At 51.1% G+C, this 19741-nt stretch overlaps 1 long non-coding RNA gene across 3 annotated transcripts; it reads right to left on the reverse strand.

The window, feature by feature from the left end:
• Positions 1 to 205: 205 nt before the first annotated feature.
• Positions 206 to 19264, reverse strand: LOC118005268. 3 transcript variants are annotated; one of them, XR_004677796.1, is made up of 4 exons: positions 18855 to 19264; positions 12398 to 12698; positions 6137 to 6295; positions 206 to 1806 (listed from the first exon to the last, which is right to left on the reverse strand). It is a non-coding gene; the product is annotated as an uncharacterized LOC118005268 (long non-coding RNA). The 3 variants fall into 3 exon arrangements; XR_004677797.1 differs by lacking the exons at positions 206 to 1806; positions 6137 to 6295; positions 12398 to 12698 and adding exons at positions 13668 to 14093; positions 15484 to 15523; XR_004677795.1 differs by lacking the exons at positions 206 to 1806; positions 6137 to 6295; positions 12398 to 12698 and adding exons at positions 14650 to 15523; positions 17557 to 17619.
• Between the last annotated feature and the right edge of the window lie 477 nt (positions 19265 to 19741).

Raw genomic sequence — 19741 nt, forward strand, 5'->3', positions numbered from 1 at the left:
CCTGAGGGGGCGCCTGGGGGGGCTCAGTCGTTAAGCATCTGCCTTCGGCTCAGGTCATGATCCCAGGGTCCTGGGATCGAGTCCCGCATCGGGCTCCCTGCTCAGCAGGAAGCCTGCTTCTCCCTCCCCCACTCCCCCTGCTTGTGTTCCTTCTCTCGCTGTCTCTCTGTCAAATAAATAAATAAATAAATGAAATCTTAAAAAAAAAAAAGAGTTCTGGTCTAGAGCAGGGTTTGTCAATCAGGCAGGGGCGATGTTTCCCCCCAGGGAATATTTGACACTGGAGACATTTTTGGTTGTCATATCTAAGGGTGTTGCTGCTTGCATCTAATGGGCAGAGGCCAGAGATGCTAAGTATCCTACAATGCATAGGACAGCCCCTCACAACCAAGAATCATCCAGCCTAAAATGGCAATAGAGTCAACATTGCAAAATTCTGGTCTAGAGTCATCTCCACTGTCTCTGAAATTATTTATTTTATTACTCATCTAGTCATCGTTTTGGTCCCCTCTCCTAGAATATGAGTCCCATGAGACCGGCGGTGCCGCCTGCCCCTGGGTCCTAGAACAGTGCCTGCTGTGAGTTACGCATGGCCTTCTGGAATATACATGGAGGATCTCCCTGGCCACCTGAGCCAACCAGGTGGTCTGAATCCATCCATGCAAATTAGCCCAGGCTCCCCAGCCACCAGATGTCAGAGTGCAGTAAGACTGCTCTGCCCTGCAGTCAAGCTGGGACAAGACAGATTGGAAACGTCTCGGCTGGATTGCCCTCCCAGTTGCACACGAATCAATCTACCAGCGGCAGGCATTAACCCAGGGAGCAGAGATAGGCACTGTCTCCGAAGGGCCGTCTGTCTTCTGCCCGCCTGCCCAGCCACACCCTGGCAGGACTCTCACAGATCAAGCTGCTTCGGTGTCCAGGGACTTTATTTACCACCCAGGGCCGGCTCCAGCCCATCTGATCCGCCGCCTTTCCTTAGTTGCTGGGGCCTGATGAAGCCCAGGCCCAGGCTTTCTACGGAGGAGTCATCTTCTCGTGAAGGTTCTCCCTTCACAAGAGGCCGGTGGGTGGGGAGGGTGAGGCCAGAAGAGCAACTTGGGTCCACCCAGGGCGGGCGAGGGAACGGAGCCAGAGCAGATTAACTTCTCTTGTTCAGATAACTCTTTAATCTTCGGTGTAAAGTCTCGAAAGCCACGGTTCTGGGCGCTCTCCTTTCCCACTGGGCAGGCACTCCCGAAGGTGGGGCCCTGTGCCGGTGGGAGTCAGGAGCCCAAGTTTGGCCCCGGAGCTGGGCTGTGTGGCCTCGGGCGAGGGAGGGAAGTGCTCTCGGCCTCAGTTTTCTCTTCCATAAAATGGAGGGAGGGAAGTGGGGGAGTGTGTTGTGCTGATCTTTAAATCTTCTAGCATTTCGCTCTAGTCAAAGAGTCCAGGCTCCTTAGCAGGGGCGAGTGTTACTCCCAGCAGCCTCCTGGGTCCCAGCCCACAATCTACTGCCTTGCCTTGTGTTACAAACACATCTCAAGCTTCAGCTGCAACAGCCCGCCTTCAGGTTCATTAGCGTGCCTGGCAGTTCTTTGGCCATACCCTTCTGCCCTTCCTCGGAATGTTCTGGAATAGGGCTTCACAGCATGCACGGTGGAGCACATGGCACGTGTTGACAGTGTGCCCTGCAGCAAGTTACTTAACTCTCTTTGTGCCTCAGTCTCTTCTGGGAAATGAGAATAACAAAGGTATCTGATTTATAGGGTTATTGTGCTGGTTAAGCGAGGTGGTTTCTGTACGGTTGTTAACGGTGCCAAACACCTAGAAAGCAACAGGGTAAAAAGCTCCAGTCACCATTAGTATCAATTCTAGGAACTGTTCCCACTCATCTCTCAGGAATCAGCTCAGTTGTCACCTCTTTCAGGAAGTCTTCCCTGACTCCCACCTGCCAGCTGAGGTAGCTGCCCCTCCTCTGGGTTCTGACTCACCCTGAACTCACCTTGGTCACCACCCTTATCCCCTGTGTGGTAACGGCCTGTTTACTTGTCTTGCTCCCCTCAATAGACTGTCGCTTCCTTTAGCAGAGGTTGGAAATGGACCACTTGCTGGCCCAAACTACAGGTGTGCTTTAACTGGACTGAAAGGGAATTCGGAGGCATTTTAATGGGAGGCGATTCTTTTAAAAAGTCTATGAGAAAAAATCTAAATAAAGTCTGTTTAGAAAAAAATAGGAGGATTTTGTATAAAAACCTAGATTTCCAGCTTTTCTTGGAGAATTAAAAACTGTGCTAACCCAAGCCGCCATCATCACTGGCACCTGACCCATGTCACCTTCGGCAGGCTCGAGCTGTTGTCTGCTGCAGGCCCAGCCCAGCCCCGTCCAATTAGCTCACACCCTCTGCCCCAGAAATCCAGGGAGATAAGCTATCCTCTTCATCTGGGCACTTTTGGGAGTGAAAGGGGGATGTTATTTATAACCACAAATAAACTGGACAGCCCAGGAAAAACCGGAGCATACACCCCCCACGCCCCACCCCACTCCCACCCACCCCCAACGATAGGGCAAGGGTCTGAGGCATCTTTGGGTCCCACACCACGCACTTCCTGCCACATCAATGTTCAATAAATGGTAACAGCCAGGGGCACCTGGGTGGCTCAGCCCTTAAGCGTCTGCCTTCGGCTCAGGTCATGATCCCAGAGTCCTGGGATCGAGCCCCGCATCGAGCCCCGCATCAAGCCCCGCATCGAGCCCCGCATCGGGCTCCCTGCTTGGCAGGAGGCCTGCTTCTCCCTCTCCCACTCCCCCTGCTTGTGTTCCCTCTCTCGCTGTGTCTCTCTCTGTCAAATAAATAAATAAGATCTTTTTAAAAAAATGGTAAGAGCCAGAACTGGCTTTCTTGACCATTTGTTAGCTGTGTTAGGCAGCCCTCCCAAGCACCCTGTGGCGTAAGGGCTGTTGTCTGCATTTTGCAGTTGAGGACACCGAGGCATGATAAATTAGTAACCTCTCTCCACTGCACAGCTAGGAAGTGGGCAACCAAGGCAGTCTGGGTCTAGAAGATGCCGTGTTGGCCAAATCAAGAAGCAGCTCTTAAGGTCCCTCTCAGCTCTAAAAATCTGTGGTTCTTTGCATTTTTTTTTCTTTCCTGTTAGTTTCTCCTTTCTCCCCTGAGGCTCTCCCTCCTATTGTCATGTCTCTTCTCTGACTCTTCTACTCCACGGGCTCTCCTGCTCTCTCCCTCTGCGTCTCTTCCCCTTGTTTGTGTTCTGTCGCAGCTGTCTCCTGTGCGGGCTCCCCAACGCGGTTTCTGTCCGTATTTCTCACGCCCCTTCTCTGGCTGGACTTTCTCAACGTCTCTCTTCCCATGTCTCTGCTCTCCCTCTCTCTCGCCCTCCTGCTCCTCCTGTTCTTCCTCCCCCTCTTGCTCTCAGACATTCTTACCAACCGTGACTAAACAAACACTTCTGAGGTGGAGGACTATGTTTTCAGTAACTCCCCGTTGGTCGTGGCTGGCGGGAACCGACAAGCCAGACACCGTGCCTTCTGCGCACTTTGCTGAGGACAGAGGACAGGACTGCGGACAGAGGTCCGGGGCCGGAGCTGGGAGGCTTAGACGCCAGTGGACGCACCACTCGCTCCCCACTCCCGGCCTGTGCCTCTGTCCAAGTCGGCAAAGCTGCTGCAAGCCTCTCCACAGACAGCCTGCAGAAAGGGAAGCTGCTCTGGGTTCAGGTCTTCCCTCCCAGCGGACTGACCCGCAAGTGTATCCTTCTGTTCGGCAAGAGCAGGGTGACCAAAGGACACTTGTCACAAAAGCAATCCCGCCAATGACTGTGATCAAAGTATATGAAACCAATGACTTTTGAAGGGAGAAGACAATCTTGGAATATTATTTTGAAGGCAGGGGGAAAAGGCAACGTTTATTTTTTAAAGATTTTATTTATTTATTTGACAGAGAGAGACACAGCGAGAGAGGGAACACAAGCAGGGGGAGTGGGAGAGGGAGAAGTAAGCTTCCCGCCGAGCAGAGAGCCCGATGTGGGGCTTGATTCCAGGACCCTGAGATCATGACCTGAGCTGAAGGCAGACGCTTAACCACTGAGCCACCCAGGCGCCTGGAGGCAACTTTTTCTTAACAAACAAACAAGGAGCAAAGGTATGGGGTGGAAGAAAGAAAGGGGTTCTCCTCGCCTGCAACGTGTGCCAAGAATGAAGGGCAAGGCATGGCAGAGGGGAAAGAGAGAAGAGAAGGGAACTTAAACAAGAGTCAGTCAGTGGCCAGAGGAGGAGAGGTTGAGAGAGGGGGAAGGAAGGGAGAACGGGTGACAGAGATTTTTTAAATTCAAGGTGACCCTTCAGCAGCTTCAGGCTGAGGCAGCCGCCTGGTTGGCTCTGCTCGAATGAACGCGCATTTACTGAGGAAGGAAGGAGGAGGAGACGGGGACAGAGAAAGACCACACAGATGTAGATGCCCAGGCTCCAATCCCAGACTGGACTCTACCCTCTTTTCACCTTGGTTTCCAAATGGGTGTTCTGGCGTGCTGGAGGGGAAGTGTTCAGACACAGCTCGGCGGGTGGCGGTGAGTCAAGGCCCCACCCAGCCTGCTGCCAGCCCCAGGGGTCCTCTGGCCTGCAGGCCTGGCAGCTGCTGGATGTTATTGGGAGAGAACGAGGCAGCAGGGGCACGGCAGGCCATTCGAGTTCACTCCAAGTGACCTGTGGCCACAGGGTCTAGCTCCAGAGCTCTGTTGCTTGGGTGGCTCCATCCATTCTGGCAATTAATGGCGAGCTGGCTGCTGAGTGTGATTTCAGTGTGAACAGTGCAAGGGAAACAGCCTTGCAGAGTGTTATCAGCCGAGCAGCCAAGATCTGTCACGGAATTATTACCCACGCGCCTCTTCAAGTGGAAGCCCTGAGAGGGCAGGAACCCCGTTGCGGACCCCCCTTCAAAACTGCACTGGACATGCAGGCTGGTATACAGTCGGAGCTCAATAATGGAATGAATGAATCTGGATGCCTTCAAATCTCCCTGCTGCACCCCCCCCCACTAGCTATATGACCCTGCTCAGTCCCTTAACCTCTCTAAGCTGCCGCTTCCCCTATCAATACAATGGGATAGTACCAGTAAAAGTATAGACTTTATACTTAGTGAAATAAGGGGGTGGGGGCACCCCGTCAGTAGCTGTCGCTCAGATATGGCAGGCATGCGAACAGAGGAGATCTTTTACACTTTGCGAAATCTGCAGCCTCTGCTGCTAGTAGTTCCAGGTGGGTCATATAGATGTTACTTTTTAGGGAGGCAGTGTGGTGAGGTGGTTAAGAGCTCATGCTCTGGAGGCCCAAAACTTGGCTCCAAAGCCCGCCTCCACCCCTCACGGCCTGTGTGTCGCTGGGCAAGTCTGTTGAACAGAGCTGCCATGAGGCTTCCAAGGTCAATCCCATGCTGTCCCTGGCACGTAGTAGATGCTCAATTTGTGTTAGTCACTAGCACTGGTTTCCACCGCCAAGCCCTACGAGGCAGACAAGACCATCCCCAGGGTGCAAAAGAGGAAACCGGAGCTGGCCAGGTGGAGAGGCGTGTCTGCCAGCAGAACCAGAACTAGACATCTTCTGCCCCCAAGGCCCACCACAGCTGCCAGAAATAAGGCCGAGTTATCATCAGGCCTGCCTCCACCCCTTGCCCCGGTGGAGAAGTGAAACACAAACCACCAGTGTCAGAAAGAAGAGAAGAAGCCAGCTGAGGTGAGGAGAGTCCAGCGGCCCACAAATCCTGCCAAAAGGACGGTCTAGGACAAGGTCAAGTGGAGGGCGGCGAGAGGGTGGGGGCAGTGGGAGGATAGTGTGACAAGAAGGGGACTGGTGGCTGAGTCGGCCAGTGGCAAGGGGTGAAAAGCCGATCCTGAGAATGCGGAAGGAAGCCCTTTTATCAGCGTTAACAAGAACAGAGAGGGAAGTTGTTTGCATCTGGTCAGATACCTCGGCTATGACCTCCTGTCTGGAAGAGAAGGGTCCCTGCAAGCTTTGCTTTCAAAAGTCTCTTGGGAAAAAACACATGGCCCCGATTCTTAGAAGCTGCCCTCACCCCAAGTGCATAAACGTCTCAGCTACTCTTTGACCGGCTCCGAGGGGTGGGCCTTCTGCTTGCTGTACCTTCAGGATCTCAGGAGAGTTGACATTTCCCAGGCTTTCAGCCCATCCATTTTATAGGTGCAAGACTGAGGCTGGAACCTGGCCTCTCCGGTCCTCACTCTGCCATTAGCCAGCTCTGGGATCCTGGTGGCTTCACTTGGCAGGCCTCAGTTTTCCCATCTGCAAAGTGGACATGTTTAGACTACATCTTCCTTTCAGCGCTTCCTCTTCTTTTCCCTCCAGACAGTGTGGAATTAGAAGGCAAAAGTCACCCTGATCAAATGGTGTGGATTAGTAATAACCCAGCACTGAGGTCAGCCTCTGGAAGCAATTTAAGATGGCCCAAGGATCTGAGATTCCAAACCCCGCAGGCAAGCAGAAGTGTTCCCTCCCACACTGGGCCGCCTCCCTTCCTGAGCAATTCTGCTCCCATTCTGTGGGTGAAGCAGCTGTGCCTTCTGCAGAGTTTTGATGCCAAGCACATCATAGGTCTTAGACCAGGCAGGATGCTCCATCTGTACTGAGCACTTACTGAGCACGAGCCAACGGTAACCATGTCTTTCCTCCTCACAACAAGCCTAGGTGAGACACACACACTTCCTCTATGCATTTTATATCCATGGAAGCTGAGGCCCACAGGGGCACCTTACCCAGGTCACATAACTGCAGGCAACAAAGCAGAGGTTCAAACCCAACCCCTGCCGGAGCCATCCCATTGAAATCAACACCAGGTGATTGGGATATGTGTCATTTTCTTCCTCTTTTAATTTAAAACATTTCCCCCCTTGTCAAGAACACAGATTACTTGCATTTTAAAAGGGAGTACTACCAATCAAAGCATTTCCAAATAACACGGTAAGTTGTCTGGAATTTGATTTAAACGAATCCAGTTTGGGGGGAAATATAAACAAAGCAAATGGTGCAGGAATGGGTATTTCTTGAAGCTGGGTCTTGGGTGGGAGGGTCTTTATACTGTTCTCTCCCATTGCAAAAGTGTTTGAAAATGTCCCTGATCCTTTAAAAATATAATTTACATTTAGCATGTGAAGAATAATTAATTCAAGAGAAGCGAAGTGGCCCTGGGAAAGGCCCTGTGCTGGGGGTGGTGGTGGGGCATCACCCACAGCTGAGAGCACTTGAAGGGCGCCTCGAGAAGGCATTCATTACGGCCTCCAGGTTCTGCTCTCCCTGGATCACAAGGGCCCTCTCTGCATCCTAGAGAACAATCTGCCCCCAAACTGCCAGCCAAGTGGCGATGCGTGTTAGGGTTTCTGAAGCCCCACTGTGGTTTTGTGATGGAGTTTGGAACCATACGGGGTTCACGTTCACCCAGTCGGGATATCTGGGGAGTCTCTTATCAACATGCCGGCAAAGGCACAGGGTGTATATGTCCTGGGGCGCCCAGGAAATTGGGGAAGACCAGATCTCTGACTTCCACATGATTGCCAGCTTGTCTGGAGCGGCCCCTCTCCATGGGCCCCCGAAGGCCTAGTACCCTCTGCCCTTGCCTTCAGCCAGTGTGCCATGGGAACCCCACGTGTCCCTCCAGGCACCCCCAAAACAAGGATACCTCCTGTTTGCAACCTTCCTCGCCTGCAACTGCTCCTTCCTCAGACAAGTGGAACTCACCTCTCTATTGGCTTTCATTCTATTAAGCTGTGATTGGGCACTTATTCAATGATTGAGCACCAACTATATGCACTGGGGTGATAGGTGATAGCACATAGCAAGTGCATAGATAGACAGATGAAAGGGGGCATAGATAACATACACAGCATGGAACAGACTTGGTACCTATGCCCCAAGGGCTTCTAATTTCCCAGGGGAGAAAGGCAATCATCAACTATTAATACTATTAATCACTGAATTATGAGTCTGACAAGGGCTTTAGAGAAGTGCGGCAGCTGTGAGGGCACGTAAGGGAGAATGAGGTCTGATGGGGTGGGGGCATGCAGAGGATTCAAAGTAGGCTTCTTGGAGAGAATAGTGTCTCAACTGGGATCTGGAGATTTGAGGCATTCGCTGGTCAAACAGGGAAAAGAGGTTATTCCTGACAGAGGAAACAGCACGTGCAAAGGCCTTCTGGCTTAGTGGAAGGAAGTGAAGGAACATAGTATGGACTCTGTAGTCTTAAGGAGTATGAGTGGGGAGGAGATCATAGAGCTGGATGAGAAGGAGCTAATGGCAGATAGTAAAGGAGCTTGAAGGCCAAGTTAAGGATGATGAGGTACTCATGAGGGTGTGTGTGTGTGTGTGTGTGTGTGTGAACATTGTTCTTTTAAGCCTGAAACGACCACTCTGGTTATGGGGACTTGAATGGCTCAGAGCAGGGCAAATGTGGATGCTGCTGGGCCTGGACTAGCAAGCTCAAATGGCACATTTGTGAGAAGTCGGAGAAAGGACTTTTCAGGGAAGACACAGCCCTCTAGACCCATGTTTAGGAAATGGAACCTGGCTTGAATTTCAGCACCCATGAACTCTGAGCCTGCACCCTTGTTCAGTGAACAGCTTTACAATGGACTTGGATTCTGGGAAATAGAGAAATCAGAATGCTACAGAACATCTGTTGACAAATCTGCCTCCTCCACTTTCAGTATCTTGAATTCTGAGTTCTTGAGTTCCATATTCATTTTTGTAACCCCAGTGCACCATAGGACATGCTCCAAATGTTTGCTGAATGGATCATTCTTTGACCACATTTTTTCCCTTTAGACTTTCTGTCCTCTTGTTCTTTTCTTTTTAATTCATAATGGCTTCCTTTTAATGCACACCTGTTAGGTGTTAGGAAGCGCTGTGTTAGACATTTTGCCTTTTTAGTCTTCCAAATATCTTGTCCTCTGTCCATTCGACAGTGACTGTGGCCATGGTCACACAGCCAAGAAGGTGGGCAGGGAGCAGGTCATACTGTGTGTGAACCTTTCAAGTCCTAAGGGCATGGAGACAGGGTAGGCAGCAGCACCCCTTCTGGTAAATATTCTTGGGTTGAATCTCTAAACTTTGAACCCTAGAATGTCAGAGCCGAAATGGACCATGTGGGGCCTCATATTATAGATGGGTCACCGAGGCGCAGAGAAAGGCTGGAAATTGCTTGAAGTCACTGAGTAAGTCAGAGCCAGAGCAGAACTGGAAACCAGGTCCCCTGACAGGTTTGGAAGAAGTAGATAGATATCAGCAGTGGAGATTAGAAGAGAAAGACCGAGGGGGGAAATAGCTCTCTCGCGATGGTATCTGACGCCGATAGCTATCTGTGAGACTGCCAGGGGTTAGCACAGGACACCGGAGAGTCCTTGGAGACTATCTGAAGGGGAAGAGAAGGGAGAGAAAACAGGACTTCCTCAAGGAATGGGTGGGTCTCTAAACTGGAATCCATCTGGATCCAGCCTGGCCATGAATGTCTCAGACCCGAAGTGCAGTTTCTGGTTCTGGGCCTGGTCAGTCTGGGGACCCCTGGCCGCGAGCCAGGACAGCCTTCACCGCCAGCAGCAAGCCTCTGATGGCCTGCTGTGAGGGCAGAGGAGGAAGGCAGAGAGAAGGCCTGGTTCCCCTTCCCGGGGGCCTCCGCCACAGGCACCGTCTGAGGGGCCCCGCTCCGGTTCTCTGTCGGTGTCTGCTCGGGGTTTTCCTGGTTCTGGGTCTCTATCACAGCTCCTCTTATGTCACATTGCCTCGGGTCCCACTAGCGTTGCCCTGAGCTGGAAAATCCCTCAGAGCCCTAGCCGCCTGTGACCATAAAGGCAGGAAACTGTGACACGGAGGCACGCAGGGTGTGAGGTTTATTCTTGGTGTGTGGTTGGGAAGGGCGGGGCTGAGCAGGGGTGGAGTGGGATGGGATAGTCAGGAGAGAAAAGAGAAATCCAAAAAGAAGGAACCCCAGAGGATTTCAGACTAGTTTTCCTTCCCAGAGTGTCACCTTTGCTTCCGGCTCCCGGGATTGTCTCCCTACCTTGGGACTCCATGGAACCTCTTGGGGGACATCTCAGGATCCAGGGTGCAGCTTCTCAATTCGGGGAGCCCGACCTATGGGGTCCGATTAGTAGTAGCAATGGTAGTAATGCAAGTAAGAGTTGTCGTTAATCAAACTCTTTCTAGATGCCAGGCTTTGTGTACCTAGTACAGTGCCTGACACACAGGGAGCCCTCAATAAATGGCAGCCTTGTTTTAATCCACATGTCCACCTAAGAAGTAGGTATTACTCCCATTTTATAGATGGGATAACTAAGGCCCAAAGAGCATAAGTCATTTTCCCACCGTCATACAGCTATTCATTTGTCTGTGGACTCAACAAATAGGTATCGATCCCTCCCATGTGGTGGCCACTGTCCTAGGTGAGAGGAATAGAAATCCGAGCACAGTTCCTGTTATCAAGTTTATTTGTGTATGTTCTAGTCAAGGGCGAACAAATAAGCAAATCAGCAAGGAAAGCAATTGTAGATGGGGTTAGGAAGCAAGCAAGGCAAGGAAGTATAGATTGTGAGCATGGTGGTGTTTAGCAAAAACGGTAAGGGAAGGCTTTTTTTCAGAGGTGCCATTTGAGCTATGGTGGGATGGGTGGGAAGGAAGCTGGGAAAGGCTGTTCTCAGCAGGACAAACAGGGAGAGCCAAGGCCCTTGGGTGGGAAAGAAACTGGTGGATTTCTAGGAAGTCCAAGGAGGGACTGAGGTGAGCAAGGAGAAGCATGGGAGGAGGGGAGGTGGGGCAGCAGGGCCTGGGTCACAGCAGCCTTCTAGACCACGGGAAAGGGACAGTTTTGTCAGGGGCTGTCAGTAGCAGAGGTTGGATTTTCATCCATAAATTCAGGCCTCCACGGCCAGCCTAGGCTCTGTCCTTGGCCCAGGCCTCAGTCCTGACTCGTCTGGGTCCCTGCTGTCCATGACCCTCTCCACTCGCAGAGGGTCATGGGCCAGGCAGAGCCACTCTCATTTGCCCAGCTCAGAAGCCTCTCAGGCCTGTGGGTTCCCCACTGAACAACAGGAACAAACTCGGGTTATCAGACAATCAGGCCTAAGGAAGCCATTCCAACCCAAGACCCTTCCTTCCTGGCTCCCCGCACCCTTCTGCATCTTCCCCTGCTTCCACTCACCATTCCCTCACGGTAGAGTCAGCATTGGCCTGACCTGCGTTCAAATCCTACCCTCCTCATCAGTGGGACAGTGGGCAAGTGCCTTCATCACCTCTCCAAGCCCCCTTCCCTGCCCTGGGAAGTGGGGTAATACCCGTGTGCTCTCATAGGGACGTGGGTGAACACAAATTAGGACAGGAGGAATATCGGCACATATTGAGAGCCTGCTCTGGGTCAAGCATATGCTCATTGCTTTACAGGCATTAACTCACTTCATCCTTGTATCAACAACATGGGAGAGCTATTGTCAGAGCCAACTCCGTGGGCGTGTGGCCCGTGCAGTCACACAGGGCCACCCCGCACTTCAAAGGGCCCCGCGCTTGGTTTTATACTCAGCCATCGCCATCTTGAAAGTCTTGATTTTTCAATGAGGGGCCCCACATTTTCGTTTTACCCTGGGCCCTACAAATGATGCTGCTGAACCTGATTATGATATATTCATCCAAATATTCAAGAGGTATTTATTAAGCCAGGCACGGTTGAAGACCCTGAGGAGATAGGAGTGAACAAACAGAATTCTCCACCCTCATGGAGTTTACTTGCATCCCCTGCCAGGTGAGAGAAAGGAAGTTCCAAGAAGGTAAGTACTTGCCCAAGGTCACACAGTGAGAAAGCGGGTGCCCAGCTTCCAACTCAGAGCTCATGACTGCAATTCCAGCCCTCCCCACCCCCCTCCCTGACCCCACCACCAGCACCACACCAGCCGCCCCAGCATAGGGCTGGAAAGTGTCTAACGGGATGCCAGGCAAACAAATAGCAGATACTGTTCCAAGAGCTTTAAATGTATTAACTCATTTAGTTAGAACAACCCCATTTTAGAGACAAGGAGATGGAGTCTCAGAGAGTTTCAGTAACTTGCCCAGAGTCACGGTGCTGGTAAAAGGCTGAAATTAAGAACCCAAGTAGACTGGCTTAGAGCCACACTCCTGGCCACGCCAACACATTGCCTTTTGAAGTAATCATTTAGAAAATATGACTTTTATGATTATTTTCATCACCACTGTTTTCATTTTTGTCTCTGGAGGCCCCATGCACACATGAGGCATGACCCAAATCAATTCGTGCAGAATGAAAGGATTAACACAAGAACGAGCAGACTCATTCGACATATGCCCCACCCCCCACAGCACCCCAACCATCCCAAATCTGACACGATTTATCACCTTGACACCCAGCTTCTCTGTCTTGCCTTGAGCCAGTGATGAAATCTCTCAGTGCTCAGGATGTAGAACACAGGGTCGCGTCTTCCAGTAAACAGGCGGGGGCTTGCAGGGAGGGGGTGCCGCGGGGAGGAGTTCACAGCGATGGTTATCACTGAGTAGAAGCTTTCCTTTTCCTCCCGACGTGATGACGTGATGACGGGGCTCTTGAGGCAGAGGTTCCCTCCCTCTAAAGGCTGTCGCTGTTCAGAGGGTCTCCTCTCCCATGCGTGGGCTGATTTGAGGACCGTATCTGTCGGGCAGGCTGTAAGCACCGGGTGGGTTCTAGGACTCCGGAGGTGACCCCTGCCCAGGCTGGACATTATGCTCACTGATGCCTGACATCCCCTGTCATTCATTCATTATTCAGCAAAGAGTTATTGCGTGCCTACGATGTGTCAGGTACTTTTCTAGGACCTGGGAAATAAAACACAAAAATCCCTGCCCTCGGGGGGCTAATATTCTTGTCCAAGATATTGCCACTGGAAATTCTTTCGAATGGATGACAGACGTTAGGAATTTTACCTTGTTGGGTGCTGGATATTTTTTCACTCTTATAAATATTATCACGTTTTGTCAGGACACAGTTAAGGCACTTTTTAATTGTTTCAGGTGGGAGAGTAGAACTGGCCCCTGTTACTCCATTTTGTCCAGAATCAGTTTTTCTTTAATGAGAAAGGCTCTAGGCCTGGGAGAGGTAAGACTTGAAAGCCCATAAGTTATTTATACCTTCATGGGAATGACTTTCTAAGATCCTTCTGAAGCACTGTAGTAACAGGAAGTGAAGAACTGGAAGACACTAGCGTAGAATGTAGGACCCAGAAGAAAAATCCAAAAATGCTCATGGAGGGGCGCCTAGGTGGCTCAGTTGATGAAGTGGCTGCCTTCAGCTCAGGTCATGATCCCAGAGTCCTGGGATTGAGCCCCATGTGGGGCTTTCTGTTCAGCGGGGAGTCTCCTTCTCCCTCTCCCTCTGCCCCTGTCCCACTCTCCGCCCCCAAACCCCCCTCACCGGCTTGTGCCCTCTCTTAAATAAATAAAATCTTTTTTAAGGATTTTATTAAAAAGATTTTATTTATTTATTTGAGAGAGAGAGAAGAGAGGGAGAGCACAAAGGGAGAGTGAGAGGGAGAAGCTGACTCCCCGCTGAGCAGAGAGCCCGACGTGGGACTCTATCCCAGGGTCCTGGGATTATGACCTGAGCCGAAGGCAGACACTTAACCGACTGAGCCACTCAGGTGCCCCTCAAATAAATTAAATCTTTTTTTAAAAAATGCTCATGGGGCCATTATTTCATTTGAATTCATCACCATCTTGCAAGTCTGCTGCTAGGTCAAGGGCTTCTTTCCATTTTATAGATGAGGGATGAGCCTTGGATTGTTTAGATGACTGGCTCAAAGCTAGGCACATGGTTAAGACCCAGGGCTATGACTTCTCCCCTAGAGTTCCTTCCAACAAACCTTGGGTCAGGGGTCACCATCCAGAGAGGGAGAACAAAGGGCACCTACGGTCCCCAGCACTTGCACCGACTTGGTTAGTTCACACACGGCTGGCCTTGCCCCTTCTGCTTCAGGTTTTTCTGAGAAACAGCCTCGGGGCCAAAGCCAGTACAGTTCCTTGTCCTGGCAGCAGCAGCTACAGGTTAGGAAGACTGAGCAATCTGACAGGAATGTAGATGCCATGAGAGCAGGGACTGCATCCGTTTCAGTGACCCCGGGGCCCCAGTGCCTAGCACAGCTCCTGACTCCTAGTAGGTTGTCAAAGAATATTTGTTGGACAACAAAGCACGAAGGAAGGGATTTGGGGGTTACGCAGACAATAATGAACACCTGTCTCAGTTACTTCAGCTACCAAGTAGAGCGATGATCCCTGACTTATAATGCTGCTTTTCAATTTTGTTGATGTATTTTATGCTCCATGATGGCGGGGGCTTATGTCTGTTTTATTTAAGTACTGCTCTATCCCCAGCATCTAAAACAGTACCCGCCACACAGTAGTAGGTCCTTAAGAGCTACGAATTGGGGGCGCCTGGGTGGCTCAGTCGTTAAGCGTCTGCCTTCAGCTCAGGTCATGATCCCCGGGTCCTGGGATCGAGTCCCACATCGGGCTCCCTGCTTGGCGGGAGGCCTGCTTCTCCCTCTCCCACTCCACCTGCTTGTGTTCCTGCTCTCGCTGTTTCTCTCTCTGTCAAATAAATAAATAAAATCTTTAAAAAAAAAAAAAAAGAAGAACTACGAGTTGGGTGAAGGGATAAGAGGGAAACATCTAGGCTTCAGTGAAATGTGTACCTAATAGGTCCCAACATAGCCCTCTGGTTAAGAGCAAGGAATTTGAAGTCATTCCCGAGTTTTACTCCGGCTCTGTCACTTATTAGCTATATGACCTCCAAAAAATCTGAACCTCAGTTTTCCCCAGGACATGTGATGAGGGGAGTCATCTTCTCTGCATGAGGTGTTCTGAGGATTAATTAAGAGACGTTCTGTGTATAGAGTGCTTAGCATAGTACCAGGAACAAAGAAAATGCTCCAAAGTTATTTAAGAGTTCAGGTGTCTAAGAGTGAGGGTGCATTTTTTTAAGGGCCATTTTTCTCCAAAAGAACTTTTATCCCTGAGACTCCCCAAAAAGACCCCAGAGGTTGTTCTCCTGAAAGATGAGGCTGCCTGGAAAATGAATTTTCTTCAAATCTCCTGTTGGCAACTTGGAAACCCCTTGAGCCCGCAGGGCAGCACCCCGTCCTGCCTCGCACCAGCTCGATCCTGATGCAGCCGGATTCGCCGTGGGGGCACCAGCCTCTGCCCAGCGTCCTGGTCTACAGCAGCCCTTTGAAATTGGGATGTGCCTTTTCTTGTCTGGTTGGCCTGGCCTCAAAGCTAATAAGCAGCGCGTTGCCACACCAGGGTGAAGTGGGTGCTCGAGAGATCACCAGGGGAGATAGTGAGTGAAATCTAGTCCCCCAGCGAAGGCGGCCAGCAGATAAAGTGACCTCCTTGGGCTCTGCCATTCCCACTGTGGCTCATCCACCCTCATCCATGGATCTAGTCCAACTCACAGGTCGGAGTTCTGGGCTTCCTGTCCTCAGCTTGTGAAGCCTGTGGGTGTCATAAATATTTGTCAATTTTTGCCTTAGAAACGTTGGTCATTATCAAGGAATATCGCATGGCTTTGAAAAGAACAGCCAATGAAGCTGACCTTGCTGTAGACTGCAAGGCGGGGGGCGGGGAAGGGGGGAGCCATCCAAAGGGTGATTAGACAAGCCTCTAACACCAGAGGCTGAGATGACTCAGAAGGTAGGAAGGGTGCAGGCCATAGAGAATGCTCTCAATTCATGAAAGCAATTATTCTGTTGATTTAAGAAGGAGATTCCAGGGGCACCTGGGTGGCTCAGTTGGTTGAGCACCTGACTCTTGCTTTCAGCTCAGGTCATCATCTCAGGGTCCTGAGATGAGCCCCACATTGGGCACGGCACTCAGTGCAGAGTTTGCTTGTCCCTCTCAGTTCCCCCACTCGCGCTCTCTCTCACTCTCAAATAAATAAATAAATAAAATCTTCCAAAAAAGAAGGAGATTCCGGACCTAAGTGTCCCTATTTCCTTGTGACATTCAGAAGTCCAACTCATGTTTGAGGCTCATTCACACCTCACTTCTTTGGGAATCTTTCTGGAGTGTAAGTTTCCTAGGCCTCACTACTTCTCGGTGCTTTCCTCCCCATCTGCTCTTCTCCACTGCCAGCTCCCCTAAAACACAGGTGTATGTGTGTGTCTTTAGCTAGCTGGTGTGCTTTCACTCATTCATTCAAAAATAGGCAGTACGGGCCAATGGTTAGGAGTGCACCTGGGAGCCAGAGGGCTAGACATCGCTCTGACAGTTGCTAGCCTACCCACTTCCAGGTAAGTGGTAATTTACCCACTTACTCTCTCAGCCTCAACCCTCTCATCTCTAAAATGGGCATACGGTACCAACCTCATAAGGCTGGGTGACAGTCAGCTAAATGAATACCCACAAAGCATTAGAAGAGTGCCTGGCATATAGTAAGCTCTCAATAAATAAGATACACATTGTTCTTATTCTCTAATAGCCGAGGCCAAAAGGAGAAATGTGGGACGATGAATCTGGGAGTATAACTCATGTAAGCCCAGGAAAAGCAGAAGTGCAGCCAGCCCTTGGGACAACGGAAGGGCTTTCCCTTGCTCTGTCTATCTCTCTTTGTCTTTCTGTCTCTCCCATCTTGTCTTTGCCTGTCAGCTTCATTCCCACAAACCAGCCCCTTCTATGGGGCAGGAAACATGGCCACCAAAGCATCCTATTTCTTTAGAGAGAACCTGAATTTTCTTCCCTAGATCCAAGGCTTCTACCCTGCCTCCAAAATCGCAGGGGAAGACTCCGATTGGTCCAGCTTGGATCATGTGTTTATTCCCTGGGTCAATCAACTATGGGGGGAGCGGGAGGGAGAGATGGAGTTGCATAGCACAGATGTGGCCACCAGGGGGCCTTTACCCAGGTATCAGGACCCCCTCTCCTCCCCCACCCCCATGAGGGAAACCCCCACTTCAGCCCCTGAGAATATCTGATGCTGTCTTCTTACCACACGTCACACTTTATTGTGTACTGGCCTAAACAAATGTCATGTCCCCAAGCAGACTACAAGCTCCCTAAGAACAAAAATGATGTTGGATACTATTTTCATTCTTCTCTCTTCCCTCTCACCCTGCTCGTCACACACAGGGTGGCAACATCAAGCACACTGCTAGTCACATGGTCATGGAATGTCCCAGATAAGGAAAGAGATTGAAGAACTAAAACACAGAGACAGCAATTTGCCCAAGGTCACACAGCTCCAACTAGACTCCAGGTCTCCTGCCCTGTGATTTCTGATAGATTTCCCTCTCTCCTAGGGTTAAGGCTCCAGTCCTCATCCCCACAAGAAAATCTCCACCTACCCCAGTCACTTGCTGCCTCCGCGGGCTTATCTCTATGTTCTATCCATCTTCAAGGTGCTTATTATTTTATTATTTGTATAGTTGCCCTCACTGACCCCCTCTCCTCTCATTAGAGATAAAGGGATTTGTGACTCTGCCTTCCAGCCAGGGTGGCTTGCTTTCTGAAGTTTGCCTCGCCCCCCTCACCTTCTAGGCTTTCCCACTTGTGGCTTCCTCCGCCTGGAACACTGCATTGGTTTGCTGGGGCTGCTGTAACAGAGGACCACAGATTAGCAGAAATTTGTTCTCAAGTTGTGGGGGCCAGAAAGTGCAGAATCAAGGTGTCGTTGGCAGGGGTGGTTCCTTCTGAGGGCTTCGAGGGAGACTCTGCTCCTGGCCTCTCCCCCAGCCTCTGGTGAATTGCTGGCCACCTTTGGCGTTCCTTGGCTAATAGATGCAGCCCTCTGATCTCTGCCTTCGTCCTCACATGGCCTCCTCCCTGTATCATGTCTGTCTTGGCATCCAAATTGCCCCTTTGTATAAGGACACCTTATTGGATGAAGGCCCATCCTAATGACCTCAAGCAAGGTTGACTTGCTTACCTCTGTAAAGACCCTATTTCCAAATAAGGTCATACTCTGAGATACCGGGGTGTTAGAACTCCAACATCTTTTTCAGGGAGGGGGGACACAGTTCAACCCATAACAAGCACCATTCTCACCCTCTTCCTCACTCCAACTTCCCCCAGACAACTCCTCCTTATCTGTTCTATCTCAGGCGAGCCTTCTCTGACACCAGGCCCTGATGCCTTCTCTTGCATACTCTTCCTTCATATTTTTCGTGGATTGTTGGTATCTGCTTATGTAATTATCTGGAGAGTACCTGTGTCCGCCCCTCAGACTCTCCACGAAGACAGAAACATGACTGTTCCGTGCACTGCTACACCCCCAAAGCCCAGAATCTGGGCTATCAGTAAAGGGTATCAGCAAATATCTGTGGCCTGGATGAATGGTCTAGTGAGAGAGGTTAGTCCTTGCGAATCACAAAAATGATGAGGTCAGAGCCTCAGAGGCAGAGAGAAAGAATTTGCTCCATGAGCCACCAAGGGCCAAAACCCCACCCGCACACACCCTTCCCACCTTTGACTAATGGTCGTCGCCTCTCCCTCCCCCAGTTACACTGGGAGAATCCATGTCAGCAGAGCTGTGCAAACCTCAGGGAAGCTGGGGGTGAGTCAGAAGGGATGGTAAAGTGAACGGCTCTGAAACCCAAGCCCTGGCACTGAGCTGGGCGTGGGGGCAGGTTCATGGAAGGTAACGGTGCTTGCTTTAAGATTCCGGGGGCCCTCGGCAGCAGCATCTTCAGGAAAGCATTCTAGTTGGTAAGGGGCCAAGAATGCCCCAAGCTCCAGGTTGCTGGGGGTGCTGTGCCACCCCAGCCTGCAGAGGGTGGCAGGGTGGACTTCCTTGTGTACACCCCTTCCCCAGCGGCCATTCTGGGCTCACCTGTGTAGCAGATGCAGATACAATCTTTGTGGCCTCCACGTTCTCTCGTTCTCTCATGTAGGGGAGGGACACCTTCATCCTGCTCCATTGAAGCAACTCGACCTACCCCCCAGCATAAGAATTCCAGCCCCCATGCTTCCCAGGACCCCCTGGGAGCATGCCCTAGGCAGTAGAATCCCAAAGGGAGAAAAGAAGCCCTCCCAAAACCCAGCCCAGGACCACGGCCAAGCTGGAAAAAGTGACTTGCCGGCCAGTCACCACGTTTTTCCCCAGTGAAAGGCTGACTCATTGCAACAGGCCTGGGCTGGCTCAGGCTCGAGCCGGTGGCTTGGAACATGCCTGGACAGTGAGCGCCTTGTCTGAAGGGCTGGTCCATGGGAAGCCACGGGTCAGGGGAGACCAGGCCACTGCCCCGGGAAACACCCGAACGCGGCCTCAGGAGCCCCTAGAGAAGCAGGGTGGCGGGGCCTTCCTCACCGCCCCTCCTAAACTCTTGGAGGGTGGCATAGTACCTACGCGCTGGGGAAGGTCTGGAGAGGTCCTAAGACCCCAGGGGGAATTAAACCCTAATATCCTGAGGCATAAATGTCATGGTGCTCCCTCCCCATAGGAAATTCAAACAGAAAACAACACTAAACAAAATAAATGTAGAAAAACCCAATAAGGTCTTGATTGGCTTCATGAGATTATCTCAATGGTTTTTTCGGAAATATCAAAAAGAAATTATTTTCCAGTGTTGGGGGGCCATGGAAGGGAGCCAGGGCTGCTTTCCCAGGGCCCTTAGTGCACCTGCCTTTTGGGTAATTCGGCGCCAGGCACAGAGAGCAGCTTGTCCCTGGTGGATGCCCCAGAACCTCTTCACTCCTCAGGACATCGTCCGTGTTGTC

Source organism: Mirounga leonina, unplaced genomic scaffold (assembly GCF_011800145.1).
Source record: "Mirounga leonina isolate KUSES-001 unplaced genomic scaffold, KU_Mleo_1.0 Mir_94, whole genome shotgun sequence".
Classification (NCBI taxonomy): domain Eukaryota; kingdom Metazoa; phylum Chordata; class Mammalia; order Carnivora; family Phocidae; genus Mirounga; species Mirounga leonina.